Source organism: Anser cygnoides, chromosome 1 (genome assembly GCF_040182565.1).
Source record: "Anser cygnoides isolate HZ-2024a breed goose chromosome 1, Taihu_goose_T2T_genome, whole genome shotgun sequence".
NCBI lineage: Eukaryota > Metazoa > Chordata > Aves > Anseriformes > Anatidae > Anser > Anser cygnoides.
Window position 1 is genome coordinate 50469940 of NC_089873.1, and position 25300 is coordinate 50495239.

General features: G+C 37.2%; 1 protein-coding gene across 10 annotated transcripts in view; it reads right to left on the reverse strand.

Annotated features, from left to right (window-relative positions):
- LOC106036886 (uncharacterized) overlaps positions 1-25300 on the reverse strand; it is a 221985-nt gene that overhangs the window by 188504 nt on the left and 8181 nt on the right. For 6 of the 10 annotated variants that reach the window (XR_010830807.1, XR_010830806.1, XR_010830805.1 and 3 more), the window contains exon 1: positions 21211-21355. The exons of the other annotated variants lie outside the window; for them this stretch is intronic. The gene's annotated coding sequence lies outside the window, so the exon portion shown is untranslated. Of the gene's footprint in view, positions 1-21210; positions 21356-25300 lie in introns of those variants that run through there. 10 annotated transcript variants of the gene reach the window in all.

Consider the following 25300-nt stretch of genomic DNA (forward strand, 5'->3'; position numbering starts at 1 on the left):
TCTCTCTTTCTCTCTCAAAACTCACCAATCTTTTCTAACCTGTACAGGATAGAAATACACATTTCAAAACCAAACTCTGACTTTTCTGGATAGAAATTCAAGTGTATTCTAGATTAAAAAGCTGCCATTTTTATATTTACATACAAAGTACATTTATATATGTTACTTACATACAACATACATTTATATTTACATACAACATTAAGCAAGGGCATCTCTCATAGTCCTTTTACATGTTTCATGCAGTCAGCATAATCACAATTAATGGGTCAATCAGTTATTCCTAGGAACAATATGTATGATGAAGTGAGGTCCTGCCTCAGGGAACATCTTAAAACATGTATTTTATGCAGAATAGGATATGAGGAAATGTTTTTCTCTCCAGAGAAAGTAACTCTGAACCAATTCTTCCCACACAGCTATCTAAATTCTCTCTCTGCTATGAAGTTATTAGTCTAACCTTTACAATGTGAATAGAGGAAGAGGTGATCTTTGTTGGACACCAATAATCAGCACAGACCTTTAATTTAAATTATGTGGAGACAAGCATAGAAATGGAGGCGTGAAGCAACATTAGAGGGTTAAGGTCAGTTAGTATCAACAGCATTCAATTTCTGCTTTTTATGAACTTCAAAAAATTATGAACTTCACTGGTAAAAGGCTGGAAAAGCAATGGCAAGAAGTAAAGCATACTGGGGGGGGGGGGGGTTGCTGACTGGTTTCTTAATTGGAATAGAAATGCTTAGAACCCCAGAGTCTGGATCTTCAGTGGCACAACAACCAACGTAAATTTTAGATACAGGTGAAAGAATAAGTTGTCCATTATAATAGAGTCAGGCACAGTAAAATTGTTATTCAAGTTGTAGAAAGTCAGGTCTGCAGCTGCTACTAACAAGGAAGAGTCAGAGCATGATCATCAACTGTGGCTGCAAACTTGAAAGAGCAGGAGAACCAGCAATAAGAAGTATTAATGGCATCTTTTCCAGGGAAAGCCAGACACCAGCAGAATAGACACTTTTTAACACTCCTTGTGTTACGAAAGGCACACTGACTTCTCCAGAGCTCTCCCCTGGCACCTTGCCTTCACTGCTTCACTGATAAGAAATGTCCATGTTTGGACATTCCCAAGGGCCACAACTCAGATTTTTGGCTTACACAGGAATGGCCTCTAAATATCCTTTTTGGTCTCCCTCAATCTCAGACCATTTGGGGATTAACATCTCTGAAATAAATGTTTGCCCAAGGCTCCATAGGCTCTCAGAGGCAACAGACCCAGAAAGACACCTCTGCCTGTCTAGAATCAGGAGAGTGCATAAGGCTGTGTCTCAGTTTTCTTCATAATCCAACTCTCCAATTAAAATAGTTTCCTTAGGCAGAATCATGGGAACACGAGCTGTAGAAGCTGTCTATTCCTAATTTAACATTGCTTGGCTGTAAGGGGAATGGATTATAAATCTCTAATAACAGAGATTTGATTGTACTAAGAGCAGATTCCTAGCTGCCTTACACTGCTTGCAGAGTTTGGTGTGACTGGACATGAGGCCAGGGACCTGACCTTGGAGCAAACTGGAATATCATATAATCACCGCTCTGTGTAGGTTCACTGCTTCTCTTCTGCCAGCTGTTTCACAAGCTTGACTGACTAAGGAGGTACTTTGTGATATATTTTTTAAGGATATTGTACTCTGTCTTTCAAAGAATTTCATTGAATCACTTAGACTAACTCATATTTATATTACATATTTACAGGTCCCAGGCTATCATCTATCTGCCAACCAGTCTTCTTTTTAGAGATCACACTTTTCCTGTTGGAGTATAAACTGGTTTGCAGTTAATAAATAATGATTATTTTATAATAGAACTATTTATATAAATAGTTGTACAAAATATTTTTTTTAATTACTCAGACTTTCTTAGCTTTGAGCAACTAACTGAATATACCAAAGTAGAGTTTATCCACAACAAAAAGACAATCCTGGAAAAAAAAAAAAAAAGATTACTCCAAAAAGCACATATGAACAACTCCAAAACATTCAGAAATATATTCAGAAATTAACAGCTTACAAAATTAACAGCTTAACAAAGTAGAATCAAATTAAATTTGCATTTCTTCCTACAATAAATAAATAAATTTTATTTTTTTAACTTCAAATTTAAATTTTAATATCAAAGCTAATAAAGAAAAAGAAAAAAAAATAATATCAACAAAGATTATTATTAAGAATCATGCAGCATCAAAATTCAGTGTATTGCCACCTCAATGGTTTATGATAAGGAATATTTTCTCTAGCAGCAATAGCAAAAGACCAAATAAAGTACTTGTAGTTTGGATCTCATCATTAATTCCTCTGATTGTTAATTAAGTGTGCATAGACCATTTAGGTCTCTAGAAATCCAACTCATCTGAGGAGATGAAAGGACTTTATTGGACTTTATGAAAAGCCCACTTTCCTAACAACTGACTTGTTGCAAAATTACTAAATATTGTTATGAAGCCTTTGCTTTAATTTATGAGCCCTTTATGCAAGCCCCTGTTTTAATTTATGAGACTAAGTTGAAGCACAAGAAGCAAACAGACAATGAACAATTGTGGGCCTAGTCAAACTTAATGAACGTTGCAAGTCCTAGTTAAAATCATCAGTATTAAGAAGGACAGGATGTAGTGGAAGGAAATAAGGAGTGCATAAACTGAAGGAATCTCATTCTTCTATTAGCATTCATCATTTTCCTCTCACTATTATCAGCTACTTGTAGCCTCAAAATGGTTTATTATTATTATTATTGTTATTATTATTATTATTATTGGCAATTTAATGCCCTTCCCCAGGCACTAAAAAGAAATCGGAAATCTTAAGTGATTTCAGGACTAAACACTATGTGTTGAGCCACAGAGATGTCCTCCTCATGCAATCTGAGCTGTGTCACCTCTGCTGTTTTCCATATTCTCCAAAAGTGAAGCACAGATAGTAATGCCTGGAGTACCTGGGTCAATGTATTACTTAAGGGTGTTGTTGGCAGCCTCACACACGAAATTTATGAATCAGTTCTCTCTCCAAAAATCATGCTGTATTATTTTTTAATTATATATTTGCATTCTTCTTTCCCTCTCTTTCTGAGCCTTCAGGGTGAAACCATGGCTTGTTTTCAAATTTCTTTTTGAAAGAAGAAGGCTAGGAAGATTTGTTGTTCTTGTTGTTCTAAGAAAAGTTGAATATCCCAGTCATTCATTTTCAAGAATGACACTTCTAAGAAAACACATCCAATGTCACTCAGACCCATGATGAAATATTTACAATTGCCTTTGCTTTTACAGTAACACTAATTAGCTTCTGATGTCTCTTCTCACTTAGTCTTCCATTTCATTACCCCTGTGAGCTGAGATAGAGCTAGGAATAGGATTAAAATCCCTCTCTGTCCCCACATATCTCCTTTGTATAATTAGAAGGTATGCAGAGTAGAAATGACACATCAGTCAGCTAACTGTAATGACTGATATCTCTGATCACCAGTAGGCTACTGGACTTTCCCCAAATGATTCCTACTTGAATTACAGTATGTTGTTTCAAAAATAAAAAATATTTTAAAAATCTATAGAATATTTAAACATTTCTGATGAAGAATCCACCTTGATAAATGATTCTCATATCTAATTACCTTATAACATTTTTTATTATAAAATAAAATAAAATAATAAAATAATTCAAGATTGAATTTGTTCTACTTTAAATGTAGACAACGCATCTGCTAGACTGAAGACTGTTTTATTACCATATTTCTCTTTCTTCTAATCCTTTCACCCATTCTCAGTTTTCAGTACTTTTATTGAACTCTTGACACGTGAAATAGACACACTATTTCAGTAGAGGTTGCCTTCACAAACACAGAAATGATAGAGTCTTCATGCTCATAAGCTTTGTTTTTACAGTTAAGACCTGTATCAGTGCTTTTATCTACTCTGTCACACTGGGAGTTCATCTTCGATGTATAGTTTTCCACTCAAGCAAAGGCTCCCCAAGGAGATCAAAGTCATCTCCAGTCATTCTAATCATTTCTGCTACTTTCAATGCTCTTAAACACAATATGTTTCTACTAGAAATTATCTTTACTTTGAACAAAAGAATCAAAAGCAACAAAATCATGACAACAAAAGGTATCCTGTGGTGAAAAAGTGCATATACATAAAAAAAGCTTCTAAATTTTAAGTGTTATTTTGTCCAAACACTCATTTGCATAAGTGGTTAATCTAATCAATCAGTTTGTACATGCAATTGTAACTATGAACTTAGGTTGCACTGAATGCACATTTAAAAGGACATGGTGAAAATCTTCTGCATAGTTCTCCATAACAACTTTATTCATTTCTAAGGAAGAAGCCACAAAAAGCTGTAACAAATGCAATTTTGTTACATTTCTATTTGGTTTGGGTAGCAGTCATTCTTCAAGCTGGGAAAGAAAAGATCACATTTTTTTGAATGTTTTGAATATTGAATGACATGACATATATCAGTAGAGAAACTCTACTGCACTGTAAAAACATATTAAGTAAGCATTTACCTACTACCTTGCTTAAATGCCAGTAGTCACATCAGTAGAGTAGCACAGAGCTCAACAAGTGACTCTTGACAAGATAATTAGATTATTCTGAGCTGTGCTTTAATGATTGGGTTTAAAAGAATAGGAGCAAATACTTCCTGAGGCAAATAGAAGAAAACCCATTCCATGACAATGTGGCAATTCACAGGACAACAAAATCGAAGGTGTTATAGATCAGCAGTAATGAGAAGTAGAAACTCAACTACAAACTAGGGTTTACTTAATCTCAGCAGGCCAACCGTTTGGGAAGAAGATGATCTCCATATTACAGGTGGAAAAGAAATGGTCAGCATGCATACTATCTTCTGTTTCCTTGATGAAAGTACGATGGACAGGAATGCAGAAAAGTTGTCAGGTTATCAACCCCTAACGTGGACAGCTGAAAGAGGAATTAAACGACTTCATGCTACAATGAGTAAATTCTTTTAGATATAGCTTTAAGAGGGTGAGAGGTGAAAAGGTTTTTTTTCAATGAGTTTTGAAACCAGAAGTTAGCAGGTATGAACCCAAAGTACTCTAATGTAAATCCACATCTAAGGAATGGATTAAAAACCCTAAATTCAACTCTAGATATCATGTGTGTCTATGATAAATAGACATCTAGTTAATCATGAAAACTCTTTATAGGCAAAACAATCATTTCTATGCGTTTCTATATAGAATGAGGCACCATTTCTCCTTCAAGTGCACATAATATTGTAATACTAAGCATAAATAGATATGATTCTCATCCAGAACTAGAGTAATTTAAAAGCAATGTTTTCATGGTAGGGCTATAACAAATGAAAACCTATGAATGATTAGCACAAGTTCTAAAAATGAATATGGTTTGATCAGCAAGGAAATTTCTATTGCAGATTCAATCTAAGCATTTTGACTTTATAAAATAATGGAATTGAAACCTTTTCTATTAAAACAACAGATTTAGTTAAAGATTTTTTTTATAGTGTAGAAACAGAGAATTCACAGCCTGTGAGTCCAGAGTCTTCACAGCTAAACTGAAAACAGACTTGGGGGCCAAGAGGTCTGAACTATTTCACTCTGACACAAATTCATTGTGCAACCTTGAGCGTTTACTCTTTACGTTACTCTTAATGTTACTCTTACTTTTCTCAGTAGTGCAACTACCACATAAATATAGATGCTTGATCAGAGAGAAATCTCCTCCAAGAGAAAAAATAAAAAAGGTACAAATGAGTAAGGTTAGTTTTTGGTTTGGTTGTTGCTTTTTTCCTAAGAAAATTAGGGCATTCCACATGCTTATATGCCTTACATTTCTCAGTTGCCAGAGCGATCTGTGATTGAAGTGGTAACACAAGTAAATCAGAAGGGCTCTTAGAAGGTTTTGGAGTCTGGGAGCCATGAAGAAGGTCATGAGCAAATGAAAATTAAGCAACGTTGAATATCTTCTGTGCATTCATTGATTCCAGAATATCACTCTTCAAGACACCTTATTTTATTCCAAAATTACATGTCCAGTTTGGTATAATTCTTCTGCTATGAACAGGGAGTTCCAGACTAGCTCCAGTGAAATACAAATAAATAAGTAAATAAATAAATAAATAAATAAAAAGTTCATGTTTGGTAAAGAGAACAGTAACTTTGCTGTTTTACCAGTTGTACTGGGTCTGGCTGAGATGGAGTTAACTTTCCCTGCTGCAACCCATACAGTGCTGTGCTCTGCACTTGTAGCTAGAACAGCATAAGTATCACACCAGTGTTTTGTCTACTGCTAAGCAGTGATGGCACAGCATCAGGACTCCCTCCAACCCTGCCAAAAGTCATCAGGCTGGGAGTGGGCAAGAGGTTGAGAGGGGACACATACCTAAACCAGCCAAAGGGATATCCCATACCATGTGGTGTCACACTCAACAATAAAAGGTATTAAAAGGGAAGGAGCAGGGAGGGCTGGGTTCTCAGTATGAAAACCTCTGTCCTCCCAAACAACAGCTATGTGTATTGAGGTCCTGCTTCAGACCTGTGAGATCAGAGATGTGGTCAAGCATCACTCCTTGGTGGGAAGAAGGGAGTAATTTCTTTCCTCTCTGTCTGTGCTTCCACACAGATTTTGCTTGGTACCCCCCTCCTCCTTTTCTTTTCACTTTAGTTAAATTATTTAATTTTCCCTTAATAATAATTTTACCTCAATAATTATTTATCCTTTAATTAAATTATCCTTATCTAACCTGTGAATTGTTTTTTTCTTTCTTCTTCCCCTCCTCTTCTGAGGAAGGGGAGTGAGGGAGTGGTTGTGGTGGAGTTCAGCTGCCTAGCAAGGTAAAACAACCACACCAGTCTTTGCCTCTCTAATTTTACGTTTCCCAACTACTAGTAAATATCAGGAAATTTAACACATCACATATAATATTCATGAAAGTTCTCTGTGCATACTTATGCAATTAGTCTGTTCTCATACAAAGTCTTTTATGCACATGCAGTAAATGTGCATTTGCTCCATATCACATCTGCTGAACTCTCAAGAAATCCTTAAGAAAATGGGATCTGGTTTGTAAGGACGAGATTTTCCAAAATTAACTTTAATTGAAATGCACTTTTTTTTTAGCTTCATAATCACAGCTATAGCACAAATAATAGCAGAAGAGTCTCCCATTTTTCTTTTGCTTAAATAGGCCTGAATTTAAAGCTCAAGACAGTAAGTATGTTCATCCACAGAGAGTCATAAAATCACAAAATCACAGAACAATTCAAGTTGGAAAGGACCTCAGGAAGTCTTTAGTCCAATTTCTCTCTTAAACCAGAGACAGCTTTAAGATCAGACCAGATTACTCAGAGCCTTATCCACCTGCGTCTTGGAAAGCTCTAAGCATGGAAACTACAACTTCTCTGGCCAGCCACTGCTTGACTGTCCTTATGGTATGGTATATGGAGAAAGTATTTATCAGGTAGGAGCCCCTCTTGTTTCAGTTTGTCCCCACGGTTTCTTGTCTACCCTTCTTCATACCTTATAGGTGCTGGACAGCATGAGCGTGGAGGGCAGCTATTAGGTCCCCCTGAAACCTTCTTTTTCCCAGGCTGAAGCAGACTCAGTCTCTCAGTCTCCTCTCACAAGACAAGTGTACCAGCCCCAAATAACTTGGCACTGCTCTGCTGTTCTTGCTTAATTCACTGATGTTTTTCTTGTACTGGGAGGCCCCAAACTGGATGCAATATCTAGATGTGGTCTCATGAGTCTCAAGTGAAGGGGGATAATCAGTCTATTGATCTACTGTCCATACTTCTGTTAGCACAACCCAGGATGCTGCTGGTCCTCCTTGCAGCCAGGGCAAACTGTTAGCTCATGTTCAACCCTCAACGGATTGAAGTTGCTGCATACATTTTAATGTCAGGCTGATATGTCTTCTTATATATGCCAAAATATATATGTAACTATGAAAATAAGTATGCATGCATAAGGTTTAAGGCACAGTTTTCCACCTTTCTGGTACTTGCAATATTCCTGCTTTTACCAGCATGAGCAGAGACAGTTCAGGTTCATGTAAAGCTAGGGACACACATGTAATAGGAAAGAGTTTCTGGTTGCATATCTTAACTAACTGATATGAAACAGGATGGAGTTAGTAAATAAAACCAACTGTTCTTAGGCATGGGTAAGGGAGAAGGTAATTTCATCAGTAATAGGATTTTATTATTCCATTGGCTAGCAACAGATATCATCAACCAAGCTGGAAGCGATGAAAGCAAACATGATTTGGTGAAACCAGTGTCCATCTACCCCCTGTAGTTACAGTGTCAATCAGAGAATGGTTTTGTTGACCTTTCCTGTTGACCACTTAACATCCGATCACTCGCTGTTAACCCAGCCAAGTGATAACTTATCACAACATTTCTTTGTTCCTCTGGACTTGTACTTTAAGCAGGAGTGGTCAGATTCCCTTTTGGCACAGTTCCAATGAAATCAGCTATTAAGTGGGCTGAGGAATTTCTGTTTGCGTATTTAAGAGTAGTTGACATTTCTTAATAGCTCAAAATGCCGATCACTGGAGAAAGAAAGAAGAAAATCAGAAATAGGAATTATAGCTTTATATGAAACTCTAGTGCTCACACCTGTCTAGCACGGACAATATTAATGATGTTAACAGAAAAAAATAAACAAGGAAATCAGCATGAGAATCAGAGAAGAGAATGCTGGCTAAGAACAAGACAAGTATTGAACTACTGTTTATACATAGGCCATATGGTGTGGACATAAACAGTGCAAGCTTACTTTACTAGCATTATGCAGTCTGCAACCTCTTTCAGATAACTCCTGTCTGCCAAATGTGTTTCTTGTCTTTAGTACTGTACATTCTATAGACATGAAGCCTGCGTGCTTATATATACCAGAGTGAGATTCAGTAGACAGACTTTTCTTAACCATGCCCATTTTATGTGAGGAGTATCAGGAATATCTGAATTGTCTTAAAACAAAAACAAAAAACTCTTGCCACTTTTTTTTTTTAAATAAAAAATATACTTTTACTGAACTGTAATGTGTATTAAAGACATAGATTTTATTCGGAAAAACAAACAAACAAACAAATAAGCCAAACAAACAAACAAAAAAAGCCCTGCAATTACAATGTAATCATTGCCAGACCTGATGCTTGCCATGGAATACAACTGCAGGGATACATTAAGATTTTTATCCACTATTACTATACCTATGGATTTGAAAGTCTATGCCCAGCTATTTGGCAGCCTATCTTTGATCTCTAGACTTTTGTTACTAATTGGTTTTAATGGCTTCAGAAGACTCAAGGACTGCAGAATACTTTCAGGAGCAAATTACATGCCATCTCAGTCAAAATGTTGATAAATGTATAGATGATGATGAAATATCAATTGTTCTTAATGTAGCAAGCACCTGGCTTTAATTCTGCCATCTAATATATCTTTTTTGTCATTAGCCCATCTTTTACAGCTCGTTTTAACAGCATATTGATACTTTGTAAAATTAACATAATTTTAAGATGTTATTTTTTTCATTGGGTTGCTTGTACTATTTTCCAAGAGCTCTAGAAGCAGTGCAGATTTCTGCAAGAAGCCTTTTTTTTTTTTCTTTTTTTTTCAAATGACAACTCCTCTATAAATTCAACCTGTTTCTATTTCAGTCAATGAGTGTTATGCAAAGTTGCGCGGTTAAGGCCCTGTTGCAAAAATATGCTTTTTAGGCTGTCAGAGAGAGGTCCTATCCTCTGTTTACTGTGCTGGTCCCCATTAAGAATGAGAGGATAGTTCTAGCAGAGTGCCATATTACTCTCCCCACGGACAGGTTGACTAGATGCCTTCATCCTGGCTCTAGTAGTTGTACACTTGAAGGTGCCATGACAATCGGGTTTTCTCTGCTAGCAAGCAAATATTGAGGATCTAGTGAGGTTTTGTCCAGGCCAAACCCCCATAAATCAAAGCCAGTGTAGAAATACAGTTCTGTGAGACGAGCCCAGTACATACACACCCAAACCACTTCTATTCAGCCTTCTGGGAACAACCAACAAAGTTGTTAGTGACTTCAATGAGCATAAGAACAATCTGTGAATACTATTAGGATTTCCACAACGGCCTGTGACATTTTGTCCTGTTTCCTCATTTCCATTCCAGCTCCTGCCCCATTTGTTTCTAAATCACCAGCACATTGTTTGAAGAATTGTTATATCATCTGTTTCCAGGAAACTTTCTGAATTTTACATTACTTTTTACTCCTGTAATACACCATGGAGGGAGCTGAAATTCCTCCTTACAAGATACAGCCTTAACCACTAAACAGATGGTGAGGCACTTGTGCCAGAAAACTTAGGTTCCTCATAGTTTGAGGACCTCATCCACGTTATCCAGGTATACTCTTGTATTACTTATTTCATTCTGCTTTAAAGAATGCATGCCTTAGTATAGAGATTTAAGTCTACACTACATTTTAAGAGAGAAATTTCAAGATACATTTCTATTTCTTATATTGCTCCTTGTCCCCGTTATTTAAAGGTGGTGTCTTTATTTTCAGGTAGAGAAATGCTTGTAAGCAGCTGTATTATACTTACTGCCTAAAAGTACAAGTATGCTCTAAAGATGTAGTGACTCTTCCTGGTAAATAAGCTCCCAGGTACTAACAGTATTCAGGGACAATTCTATACAGTTTACATTCTGTGATTGCAATTGTAAAGCATCTTTAGTCCCCTTTTCTGCTTAAAAATGCAGGGCCAAATCCTATTAATTCTCCAATAAAAGTACAGTAAGAGGTAAATGTTATTCTCATTTTCAGCATGTAGAACTCTACTTGTTATTATTCCAGTAGTTTAATCTCCTTTTTGACCCAAATCAGCAGTTATTCATTAAAACATTGGTTGTTTATGCCTCTGTTGATCTATACAACAGTTTCTGGTGCTGTACATAGAAACAACCTCACAAAACATTTGAGTTGATAATAACATAAATCCATATGCCCTAACAGACATTATATACTTGCAGCCTGTAACCAACACAACAGAGTAAGTGCTGTCAGTTTCTAACCACAAGTCTTCATTTATATTTTTAGCTTTTTTTAGAAGACAGGAAAGGTGTGGCCAAAACTGATCAAACAGCATTTTATAGAAAAGAGTTCACACATCTGCAAAATGAATTCTCCATCAGTGTGTGTTTTCTCTATTTTCTCCAGCACCAGAGCTCAAGAGTAAAGAAGCTATTAAAACTCCTGCGTTCTTTGTATCTTGATTTTCTTTTTCCTATCAGGATGCAATGCAGCCTTGTTTTCACGGTGTTCCTCCCACATAGAAACTCAGTTTCCTCTCCCCTCCTCCATTCTGCCCTGGTGAAGGCCATAACTCGTGGAATTTATGGCCGATGTTAGACATCACAGATCTCATTAAAATCAAGAAACTGTCCTAGGTTAAATATGACTTATTGTATACTGTTGTAGACAAAGGCATATTGGACTTTAAGAGGCCACTCAAACTCACTAATCTATATTAGATCTAGTCTCATTTCTTTCTTCATAGCTTTTATGATGACAAGTAAATCATGCCAGAGAAGAGAGTAATGCTCCCCCCAGTACAGATCAATTAGAAAGAGTTTATGCCAGTGAAATGTAACTGCTATAAATATAGTTTTCACATTCTTTTAACTCCAGCACTTTTTTCTGACCACTCTTTCCTCTGAAGTCTAAACAAAATGATATGATCTCTTCAGAAATGCACACAGTAATCAGAATTCCCCTTGCTATCACAATACATGGCTTACGATGTAACTCTGAGACCAGAGAAATAAAAAAGCAATTAATAAGATATTAGATCCCCAGAACTAACATGGAATAATGTGTGCTGGCTACAACATTTGAAAGATTCTCTGATTTATTTGTTTTCCCCAAACCTATCATTATTTAATTTGGCAATATGAGACAGTGTAAATCCAGTTTAATCAGCCAGTTTCCTATTGCTGAAAAGTAGCAGTTGGGCTGCTACATTAATTTCCATACCTTACTGCAGTCAGGGTGGTACAATTCACCTGCACACAAAAATGTTTTAACTCACCATTAATACTGGGGGGAAGGGTGGGGGGAGGGGGGAGTTTTCTTTTTCTTTTTTATTTTTTTCCCCAATCAGCTGAAGAGAAACTAGAACTTCTTACCCCGTCATTGCAGAGGTATGAGTGCTGCTGTCAGACATTTCAGGAAAGCACGAGAGGAAGAAAAGCTGAGCTGCTGAGTCTGCATGTTACAGGCAGTCAGAGAGGGTTAGCTCACCATGAAACTGCTCATTTTAAGAAACAGGCACAAGATATCTCCCAGAAGTGTTAAACAAATAAACAAAAAGACATAATTAATGAACCAAGTGCTGAAAGACTAACAAACAAGCAAAGTAGGCACAAAAGGATGTTGGACAAAATAGATAGCTGGCTCAGTGTATGATACTTCAGGTCTCGTCCTGCCTTTCCATTTCCCCCCTCAAACACACACACCGAGTGGAAATAATGGTAGTGCTCTGCAGGGCATTAACTGCATCAGTTATTTAGTCCAGTGGAAAGACTGACCCAACAATCAATTCCCTCTTTGTCTGGATGCCCGGTTTTCTGCGTCTCTTGTGAAGGTTAATTCATTTATTGCCCATTTTTCCTGGCACAGAAAACCAAGGCTTCACTCAGCGTGACCTCTTCCTTTCCCTTCATTTTCTCAGGTCTGTTTACTGACACTATTGGCATTCAAACGCTGGGCTTCTCCTAGCACTGATTAACTGACTGGGGCCCTGGTGATGGATCCCAAAGCACGTGCTTTGATTCAGAGGCTGGAGGAACCCACTGGCAGCTCGGCGTCCCCGTATGCCTCCAGGAGTGAGGGCAGTGCAGGCGAGGCTCAGCCTTGCACAGTGGGAGGCTCACCCATCCACCCGGCAGCTGAACCTGGCAACCCTGGGCCGCTGCAGAGTCTGTTTTACAGCTCCTCATTACACGCTCGATTTTTATGTATGGGCATAAAAGGCACAATGGAAAAACTCGCTCATGGAAAATTATGAAATAATTGCCTCACTCCATAGCCAGTCATTACCATGATAAACAAAATGAGCTGGAGATAGTAACTCACCTTTACTCTTTGTTTGATATACTAATATTCCATATGCCTTCTTTTCTTTGGAAACAGTATATACGATTTGCTTCTGATTCACTGCTAACCGATGCCAACTTACATCAGAATAGCTCCACTGACTTCAGGGTTGTTTTTCCAGTTTGCATCTGTACTTAGGTTTATTTTCTTTAAATTATTCTGATGCCTATCTATTCTTTGCAGCTAGTTATAAGAAGATTATTGCATGGATTCTGCCTGCAAAACAAATATATTTCCAGTGATAATCTAGGCCATTGTTTTTAATCCAGCTAGTTTCTGCCTGAAGCCTCTAACTTCTATCTGAACTCTAGTATCCCTATGAAAGAGAAAATCAATCTCCTTTGGTAAAATATTCTAATAGTTCATCAGGCTTGCTTAATGCCTATTTCTAGCTCAGATCTCTCTATCCTGGACACACTTATGTTTCTAGCCCCTTTTTCCTAGTTTATTTTACATCTGTTTTGAGGGTCACCAATAACAGCACAAGGGTGCTGCTGCAAATCCAGCCCAGAAGCACACAGATGCCAGACCAGCGCCTCAGCAATCTGAGTGCCATCTGAAAAGGAGGATGGCAGAGAGGCTATGGTTATATAATTCTCAGTAACATGAGACTGAATCAGATTCAAACAGCAAACAGCATCCTTTTAGCAAGCAGATGATATCTGCCAGGACCGTTCATAGATAAGAGGTGGTTATATGCGATATGGCCATAATGTAGAATAGGTGTCTCCCTCCAGTGCTACAGGTGGTGCTTGATGGACCAAAATCACCCTAGGCAAGGAGTGGAAGCAAGAAGAGTTCTGAGCAGGTGGCTACTGGAAGGTGCAAGACAGAGCCACCCTATGGTGTCTATCATACTTTTTTGGTATCATCTGGCATTGCCTTCATAGTAGATGTGTCTGGTGCCACCCCACACCCTCACTCCTCTGCGTGGCAGCTGGGACCACTTCAGCCTCGGCTGATGAGCAAAGTGTAGGCTTTATGTCTGCGCTGCGTCCACCGCCTGCTGAATCGCTGACTTGGCGGGTATCATGAAGTTTCCATTCCCATGAACTCGCAGGGTACCGATATCACTGAGAAGTGAAAAAGTGCTGATTTAATTCTCTCTCTTGTGATTTCATTAGAAGAAATGGGGAAGTAAGAGGGAGGCAGCCCCTCCCCTTTCCGCTGTCCTCCAGCAAGACCTGCTTGCCGGAGTGCTCCAAGCCACCCAACCGACCGGCAGTTGTGCCATTGTGTAAGCCCTGAGCTTCCAGTCAAGCAGCAGCAGTAGCCAGCAGCAACCTTGTGTCACTCACTCTGTTGTAATGACCACAAGGAAGGATCTGACCCTGATTTGGGAACGTGAACATGCAAGCAGGTCTTGCTCATGTTCACAATATTTCAAAATTTCAGCTCTAGGCAGCTTTAAGTTGTTCCTTCTCAGCATCCCTTCTGTGTCTCCCTAAACCCTGAGACAAATTAAAAGGTACTGATTTACTGAAAACAGGAAAATCGACCTAAAGAACTACACACACAAGTATTTTTCTCATTTAAATCACCAGAGTATGTTTCACCAGAGAACAAATTCAATGCAAACATTCAGAATAAGGCAGATTAAATGAGCTTCAAATGTTGATATCCTTAATGTTTACTATTAACACCTTACTCCGTTGACCAGACCTAACATGATACTTGCACAGATTATTTATCAGACTATAACTGATTTAATTGAAAGCATTCACTGAGATCACTGGAGTCAGAAATCTGATATCACAAAACCCACGGCTTTTAAGCATCATTCACAATATCTGAATATATGTGTATTGTTCACATACACACAGATATACTCTTATCACACATCAATAAGTATTAAAGCTGTTACGAACTCCCGACTTCAACACTATGTGCAAAAAACCCACCTTGTTTAAAACCTAGAGGAAGCAGCATGCAGTGTAAACAAAGATGATGTTTAAGTATCAATATTTAATGAAAATGTAAAACCCGCCAAGCCAAGTCTCAGATCAATGTATTTTTTTCCAGCTAAAAGGGAGTTGCTATACAGGTGCTGAGTAGCAAGTCTCAGATCTCAATCTTGTTCATTTTGGCTTCATGAACACATGGAAAAAAAGTGTTTTTAAGGTCTCTTCCACTATCATAATAGGGGAAAAAATAGGAATAAAATTGGCACTGACTAGTGAATTTAAACACATATATGAAAAAATTAATGTTTACGACATAGTTTCAAAAGAGAAGAGAAATCCTCTAATAAGTTAGATAACTGAAGAGATGGAGACAAAAAAAAAGGTCAAATAGAACTAGAAAACTTGAAGTGACCCTTTGTGTCTCTACACTCAATTTTCTTTTCTTTCCCTTCCTTCCTTCCTTCCTTCCTTCCTTCCTTCCTTCCTTCCTTCCTTCCTTCCTTCCTTCCTTCCTTCCTTCCTTCCTTCCTTCCTTCCTTCCTTCCTTCCTTCCTTCCTTCCTTCCTTCCTTCCTTCCTTCCTTCCTTCCTTTCTTTCTTTCTGCCTCTTTCTGCCTCTTTCAACTTTTGCATTCTTTAATGTCATTTCCTATGTTTGGAATCTTCCCACCCATTGTCAGCCAAGCATCTTTCTTTGCTTTCAAGCTCTTATTTAAAACCCACTACCTCACTGCACCTTTACTAAGTTACTCAGTTTTTGTTCACGCTTTCTGTTTCGTGAACTCTTTTCATGTTTTATGTTGTCCATAGCTGAACAAGGTTTCATTTTATTTATCTATTTATTTATTTTGCAAAGCATGGAAGAGCAAACCAGTTATTCTAGCTTCAGCCTTCTGTGATGCTTTGAGGATTTCTTGTGGAAGAATTCTGCACTCCTCACAGTAACTTCCTGGGTTACACCATCATGGCAATAAGGTAAGAAGGGAAGTGAACCAGTGCAAATTTTGACAGGTGCACCATTCATTCATCTAGACCTACTAGCAACCTTTTTTTTCCCCACTTCTTTTCCATTGTTTTCCAACAAGTCTGTTCCAGGATGGGCAAACTGACAGCTACCCTGTGGTCTTACCAAAGCCTTCACACAAGCTATAAAAGGGATGGTTTTTGTTCTCTCCACACCCTTGTCTGTCTTCTACAACCATGTAAGGGAGAGCAAGATTTGCCTCTTTCTCTTCTTCCTTCCTCCTATCCATATTAAGTATTTTTACAACACAGCTGAGAAAATACCTACAATATGTTGCCAGAAATTAAATACTACTTTAGGATCCCACAAAGCATGCTCAGAACTTTTCTGTTTTCAATCACTCCACTAAATCTAGTCAGAAGACAAAAATACATAGAATAAGTGAAACAATGACACCATATATGGTGGTGGGAAGTTAGCAACAAATACAACTTGAAGAAAATTATTAAAAAAAAAAAGGAAGGAAAAAAGTCTACAGTACTTTGAACTTGGCAGAATAGCAACAGAAAAGGTCAGTGACAAATAATTTCTCTGTAGACTGCATCTCCATTTTTAGGAATGTTATACTAAAACTTGAAGAGAAATGCCAGTTGAAATGAACTGAGAGTTTCCCCAAGAATATCACTCAACAAGCAAAAATGAAGTCTAGTCGTGTCTACACTCTGATAATTCTATGGCAAAATATAGTTAGAAATGCATGGAAATAATTTACAGGAAACTAAAACTTAAAATAACATCAACAGATACATAGGTATTTAAAAATATGAAATATTCAGTAAAGGCAAGACAAAAACAAAGCAAACAGCAAAATAGACAGGCAATGTGTCACCAAAATAGCCAAGGGCCTTCATCAAGCTTTCTGTCCTTATCATTCTATGTTCAAATACATTTTTATGTCATGTAAGGTACAATGAAATACACCGTTAAGTTTTTTTTTCTCCAGTCTAGGAGAAGCAGAGTGGACCCACTGCACTCTGGCAGCGGTCTTAAATATATATAAGGCTGTATACCACTGGCAATACCTAAAATCTTGACTGACTCATCTCCCCTACTATCAGTAAAGTTGGGAGCCATAGCATAAACAGAGCACAGAAGGCCTCTAATGTTTTAAGCAGCGTTGATTAGGCCTGCGTAGACAACAATGTTTAAGATGCTGCTTGCTTTTTTTACCCCAAGGTTCTAAATGAACAGCACCTGACCAGCAAACCAACTGTTTGTTAGCAGTAGTGGGACAGGTTTGCAGCATTATCCTGTGCAGATGAGACTTAGATCTCTAGAAATGTTTGACCCGTCTCACACGAGAAACGTCTGCTACAAAACTGGAGAAGAGTTAACAGATCTTTCCTTTATATCAGACTGCATCTTCTCTCAGTTTCATTTTGCTTTTGAATTAAGCAACTGAAAACCTATTTGTATAAACAGCACTGAAACGACCAACCCATCCCAAATAGTAGTTACTTAGTAGAATACTTATAAATAAATAAATAATAAAAGATCCTCTCCTATTTACAAGAACAGAAGAAAGCCAGTTCCACTTCTGGGAAATAAGGAACAAGGAAAATCTCATGTTCTTGGTGAGAAGAACTGATGAGTTAAAGAATTGACATAGACCAAGCAGAAGAAGACCTCCTGAGAGAAGAGTCACAATGAATGTTCAAGTATTCACTGAAGCTGATGGCATCTTGGATGTTTTCTCACTGTGCTTCCACAAAATGACCTTTTTTTTTTTTCTTCTTTTTTCATCAGAAGAGACTGCAAGAGTTCATTCAACCCAGAGCATCCTATTGATTATCCTCAGACTTTCACCAGGAAGTTGCAGGTTGAAAACCCCTACAGAAGGAAAACAGATTCATGTGTTCCATCTACCAGGTGAGAGATTTCACCATCAGGTTGATAGTTAAAGAGGGTTATTCCAGCAACACAGAGTTTGGGGTGGGTTTCCTCCAGCTGGCCACAGCTGGAGAAAGAAAAATGTCACAAAACTCCTAAGCAAAAAAAAATTAAAGAGTGATGCAGTCACATAATCAAGACATAGATGCCTAATTAAAACATGTTCATATAACAAGACCTGAATATTAAGACTAGTTTTAAGTCCAATATGCTCTGCAAGAACAGGCCCGTAACAGAGGCATTTTCCACAGCTGAGGTGGATGGGTCCTGGCCCCATATATTTTGTCAGCCACCAAACCCTGTGAAGAACAGCAAACAAAGCTTCACACTGTCCTTACCTAACCTAGAAAATCCATTTAAGTCAAGTTTCATTTTCTTTGCACTTCTATACTTGTCCTATTCAGTGATCTCAGCTATTGTGTTCATTCTGCCTCAAAGTTGTAAATACGGAGTATGTCCTCCCCCTCCAATATGTTCTCTCAGGCAAACCTTCATTTGGGAGTTCTTCCTCAACTTTCTTCTTCTGGATCCAGGCTTTAGGCTTTTTCTTTCCCACCATTAAATATGTATGTTACAGATATTTAACTTGAACCGGCATTGATCTGAAAGTAAGTTGTATCACACAGATGGATATAACATTGAAGAAACATACAGTTATCGTTAGATTTTTTTTACAATGTGACAAAGCTGTTGTTATTTTGTTATTGTATGTCCCATTTTACATATCAATTGATTTTTTACTGAATTTCATGTTCAAAGGAGCATTAGATTTGCTTTACCCTCCTGTGACTGGAGGAGGCTATGCAGTATGGGTGTATTGGCCCCAAACCTCTAAGGGTATTTTTCATGTTTAAGTGTTTGCATGTTTGAATTCTGACAACTTTCTTAAAGTTTTGTAAGACATTTCTTAAGGCACTTAACCTGCTGATATATTTCTTCTTGGGAATGATTCACAAGCAGACTTACAGGAACATGTTCGTGCCAGAGAAGACAGCCCAAGAACATAACCATTATTTTTCACCATCATAACCACTAATAAAGCGCTCAGCCTCGCACACTATCATGTAATCATGAGGAGATGCCATTGCCAACTTCCACATTGAGACCTCCATCATCTGGACAGAACCCAAGTGCTACTTTTCAGTTCGAGTGTTACTCAAATTACTGATAGAATATAGACCAACTATCTAACATTTGTCCTAAGAGTCAAACCTACGGTCCAGCTGTGTGTATGTAGGAACCAGTTCCATCCGCCACCATAATTTAGACATACCCTTTCTCAGAAAGAAATACACAATAAGTATGAGCAACTGCACTTCTGCATGACCTTTTCAAGCATACAGTTTCATTTACTCAAAGGAGGAAACAGAGATAGCCAGAGGTTGCTTTATAAGCAGCAGATCTAAATACAGGACTCCTAAGCCTATTCATCTTGAAAGCCCTGAGGGTCCAGCAGTCAGCAAGAAGATAGGAATATTTCCTCTTCCTTCAAGCAGCTCATGTAGACATTTTCCCCTTAACTAAGCTGTCAAAAATGAAAAATTGTACATATTTACTTTAGCTCCTTCTGTTCCAAACCTTTCAGTCCGTCTGTCAGACAATCTCCATCAGAAGACCACAAAACCATGCTGGACAAATCTGTTGACCAAGTAATCTGTACAGTTCTACTTAATTTCATATCAGCTAACTCCTACTTCTATGACTATGATATTGCAGTCAGCTAAACAAACAAACCTATCCAGATAATTCCACTGAAATTTTAGTTCACAAAAAGAGTAGAACACCATGGGAAAACAATTTATGACTATACAACCATTACAGACAAAAATGGAGTTGTAGTCTGCAGCTGACTTGTATTTATTATATACCTTCTAACAGCAACAATATCAATCAACTACATATACCTAAATATCAAAATCATCACAAAGATGAGTTCACACATTTGCACTTGAAAAACAAAGGCAGGGAAAAACAAACGAACAAACAAAAAAAAAAAAAAACAATGCACACAGATATGCACACAAAAACAAGCAAACAAAAACCCAAGGACGTATATGACTATTGGAGACACTAACATAAAACGGGGATCCCAAAGGGAATTTCATAAGCCTGCAGATAGAGGAAGCAGCATATATGGTGCAGTGACAGTTCTCACAAAGGAGCACTGCTTATCCAATTTAGCTGTTCTATTGTACCTTGTAGGAAAACTGCCAATCAACCTTTCTTGCAAAATTGTAGGAAAGGTAGGAGAAGACACCCTTTTCCTGCAAAAGTAAAGAATGTGCACATCCAAGAGCTGCTTGCTCTTTTCCCAGAGAATTGATCCTAGTATGGCTGTGAAATAGCAACAACGTAGACAAATTTGGGAAGTGGCTAAAAACCAAGCACACAAGGTATCTTACTTTGCTTTGTAATCCCTGTATCCATATCAATAAGAATATATAATTTCAGAATAGGTTTAAAAAAGCATGTTTGCAAATACAGAGGTATCCTATTCAAGAATTAGGGATGCAAAACTCAGAATGAACCATATAATCCTCCAGATGAAAAATACAATGGTTTTGCCTCCCATGCTATCAATAAAAAAATGTTCAATTTTGTAAAATTATGTGTGAAGTTATTTTTAGCACATTGTGGTGAGAAATATTTTTCATTGTCACTGAACTATTGTTTCCATGGAAATTTTCCCACTAAACTCCTGTTTTATTTGCCCTTACACTGAAGGACATTTCTTATAATGTCTAGTTATGTAGTTCCAATGAATTCAGGAATCTCACTGAGTTCCCCAGTGGTTCCATGGACAGAGAAGGACAGAAGAAGCAAAAGAAAGTAGGAAGTGTAGGAGGATGGGCAGAAGGGAGAAAAGCAGGTAGAGAAGGAGAAGAAAGGGAGGGAAAAAGGCCTTCTACTTCTGTACACATCTGATTAAACTCCATCTTTCCACCTCAGGAAAAAAAAAAAAAAAAAGTGAGCAGGGCACATGGGCAGTGGCTGAAAGAAAGCTCTGAACAAAGTAAGCAATGAGATCCTGAGATTCAATAAAATGCATAAATTAAAAGTGAAGCCTTAAAGACAGGGAGGGCACAGACAGATAGGATATATCGAGCAGTCCTTTACATAAAGGCTTGCACCCTTTCCTCCTTTATCTGTTTTTGTTTACTGAGCTTGTAGAATCACACAGGTTAACAACATCCTAAGTCTATGGGTTTCGCGTACCTGCTATGCCTTGAAGTGCTGTAGAGCAGAGAATGGTACTAGCGTGATTCAACAGCCTCAACACAGAGTCACGGCAAACAGAAGTCACGGATTCGTTTGTCATACTCCTTCCAAAAGTCAGGAGAAAAAAAAAATAATCCTTATCACAGCCTGAACTGTGTGGTAAGCATCCAAAAACCTGGCATTCACCAGGCTAAAAGAGGGGACTGCTGCTGGGGCATTGGAGTCTTTGCATGTCCACGTCCATCGTCAGCCTGCACCTCCTGCAACTGAGATGCTGGGGCAAAGGCTGAAGCTGGTAGCTGGGAATATTTGTAATGCCTTAAAGCACTGGAATGTTAAACAGAAAACAACTGTATCAGGCCAGAGATACATCAGCTATGAAAGGATATATTTCCACATTTCTCTGTCTGCAAGTTGCTATTTTTTCAAGTGTTAAAAGCACCTCAGTCATTCAAACAGTGGCTTTCTTTCTTTTTATTTTTCAACCTGGGACCACTCAACAGACAAGACACTTAACTTAAGAAAAGTAATCTAAAAGGGTTCCCAATAAGTCATACAAGAACTTAGGCAGTTCAGAAAAATGACTGAGAAGGTATGTTTTTTTTTTTTTAATTAACAAGGAAATGAAATTAATCCAAGACAGTGTATCATAAAACAAATTATTTGAGAAGGGCTGTTTAAACTGGTAGTAGTATTTCACCAGTAAACAGTAAGTGCCATAAACTGCATTCAGTATAAATACTGAAGTCTCTTGAACAAGACTTTTTTTTTTCTTTTCTTTTCTCTATTTTAAATATATGATGAAAAGCAACAAGGACATTATTTGTGAGGAAATTATAATGTGTGCTGATTAGTTAAGCATGTAATAATGAGGCTATGAATTCCCAATATGCTGACAGAAATTTAGGTGTCTGAAAAAATATTGCAAAGATGTGGTTATGAGCTTTTCCTTCAGCTTCTTCTTTAATTTATTTTTTCCTATGATAACTGAACATATGGAGATTAATTTAAGTGTGGGAGTGACAGTGTGGTTGTCTAATTAATTGCCCTAGAAAATAAAAAATGTTTCTGCCTTACTCATAGGGGCCATTTGGCTGAAGTACTGCCTTGCATTACCAAAATCTGGATGTAATATTCAGTATTTGATGTAAAAAATGAACAAAAGGCAGAAAAACTTAGTTTAGAACCTGGCTTAGTCATTAGCCAGGATTCCATGCTGGAGCAGGTAAGCTGTGCTGTCACGTGTGTTGGTTACTGCTTGTCAGCTGCTAAAAACAATGAATGTGAATAGGGACAAGTGAAAGAATGACAAATTTATAAAAAAGCCAGTTGGTATGGTGAAATAGACATACAGGCAGCTTTCCTTCTGACCTTCAGCAGAGGAAGTTTTCAGTGTAGATAAGGCTATGGTTTGTTCCTCTTATATGCCTGAAATAGATACTGGATTCACATTTCAAAGATTTTGGGCTTTATGCTTTCTTAATTCTTATTTTTCCCTATCATCAATTTCCTAATAGCACAAACAATCTGGCAGATCTCTTTTATAGTTATCCTGCAGAGGCATAATTCTCATAGGTTTCTAATGGCTATGAAAGACAATTTCCCATTCAAGTCTTCAGAGGCAACACAATTTTTTCTTATGTGTTCGCTTTTTCCAACAGAATCACCCAAGAAATCAAATGTTTTGAAAGCTACAAGCCTGACATCAAACATCCAGAGTTCAAGAGAACACATATATGTGCATTGAATAAGAGCACAAAAGATTGCGATGAAAAAGCAAATAGTTTCACCTAAGAATTGGCAGCAATTCAGTGGACAAAAATAAAAGGATATAAGATAGCATAGAAACATTTTGTATGGGTAAAACATATCGTTTAATTGCAAGGTATTACTATCATTAAATAGGAAGTAGCAATTATATTAAACTATATTCATAAAATATATATCCCTGTTATTATCTTGTAGAATAAGATTTAATGAATGAACAATGTATGAAACTTGGAGTGTACTAAAGTATAATAAATATTTCTTTGTAGACTAGATTTATCTTTAAAAACAACGATTGTAAACTTTATTAAGGAAATCAGAATTTTAAATTTTAGACAACAAATTGATCTTATACATTGCTGATATACATTTTCTTTCACGATTTCATCTATTTCTCAAAGCAATATTAAACACATTGTTGGGATAAATATTAACTATGAAGGAAAGCAAATATCAGATAAGACAAGAATAAAATGCAGTTATATTTACCTCAGCTGTTTTCTGTAGACTATTAGAAGCTTGACTCTTCATCTTTATTCTGGATGAATAGTGCTTTATTAGACATCTACTAAGCCAGTACTACCCAGCACTTAGTGAATTACATTTTCTAAAAGTTGTTGCATTGACAGCCCATTAGAAGACCATCCCCTTTGTAGCCACTTTTTAGTTAACTTTTAAAAGTTAACATATTGTCTTATCAGTGTCATGTTATCAGTGAATGTTATTATCAGTGAATGTTATTTTAACTCATCTGTATTCTCATGAACCTTCAATATGTCTTCCACGATTTACACAAATACCACCTTTAACTCCTTGCACTTGATTTTAAAAACATGAAACTTGTCCTTTCTCAAGCAAACCTGATTATATTTCAAAATTATTTTGTCTTTTCAATCAGATAAATAACAATTAATGCATTGCATGTATCATACCGTAGGAGAAGAATATAATGGAAACACCAACTGCTATAAATTATGCATCCTGTATTTAAATACATAAATAAAAATAGTATATAGGATCTTAATATCTTAACTGTTCTAAAATGGCTGTATTAATTAAACATATCCTGCAGCCATCAGCTGCAGTATTATGAACATTTGTTCATAATCTAGAGATAACGATGGAAAAGCAATCCAAAAATAGAGAATAAATAGACATTATCAGGAAGGAAGAAGTATTGTATAAGAAACATAGAGAAACCTCCTGAGTCACGTTTCAAAAATAAATAAATAAATAACTCCTTGGCTAAAGCCAAGCGGAAACAGACCATGTCACTGATGTTTATGTAGATTATGGTATAAAAGTGCAAGATCTGTCCTAAACACTTAAAAAATAATTAAAAAAAAATCATAATTTAGATAAAATTAGGTTTGTTGCACCTCTTATTTCACTGATGGTTCAAAACACAGGTAGTGGGAATACAGGTGAAAGCATCTTATATGATTAATTATTTGTGGTTTTGTGTTCAAATAGTTCTTGATTCCTGTAGACCAGTACAGTACACCTAAAGACATCCCTGAAAAACAGGAGAAGGGTAAGTTGCACCAGCCCATGAAAGAATACCTACAGAGGCTCATGTTTGAGATCAATTCCTTCTCTGATTTCTCCTTACTCTGAGCAACTCAAAAATGTCTACTATAATAAGCCAACATATACTGTGTGGGAGGGATGTGGGGAACCAGGACCTTTTTGACTTTTTTCCTTTCTTTCTTCTTCCCTCCTATCACCTCTTGAAAGAGGTAAACAATAAGCACAGTACTTTGTCCTTTCCTCACGGTTGCCACAGGTAAAATCTGGGAAGGCTGAACAACAAAATAATTTGGACCTGCCCAGTGATTTCTATTGCAAAAATACTTGCTGATTCTTGTAACCCTGCTGAAAATGACACACATTATGAAGCTTCAGATCAGATATTTCTCTGATGTATTTCAGGAGTGCAATAAAGTTGAAATATATTAAGAAAAAAACATTCCTTAGTCTTATAACAATGGAAAATAAGTGCACATGTTTAAATTTTCAAGGGAACAGGCTGGAGTTCTGGCAAATGCTTTTTAATATTGCAAATGGAAAACAATGACTATACTGAGATACAGAAACTCCCTCATACAATGCAAGCAATATATTTCCTTTTCATGAGTTCCTTTAGGCAATTTGTGTCCTAAACCTGCAAAGGCATGCACAAGTTTAACGTAATCTACATACACGTTTCTATTTGGAACTTGCAAAATAAATTAAGAATCCTCATCTATTATAGGTAGGATATTTATATTATATTCACTGTTCCCTCTCACATTATTTTACTTACTTTTGTATAGTCTCA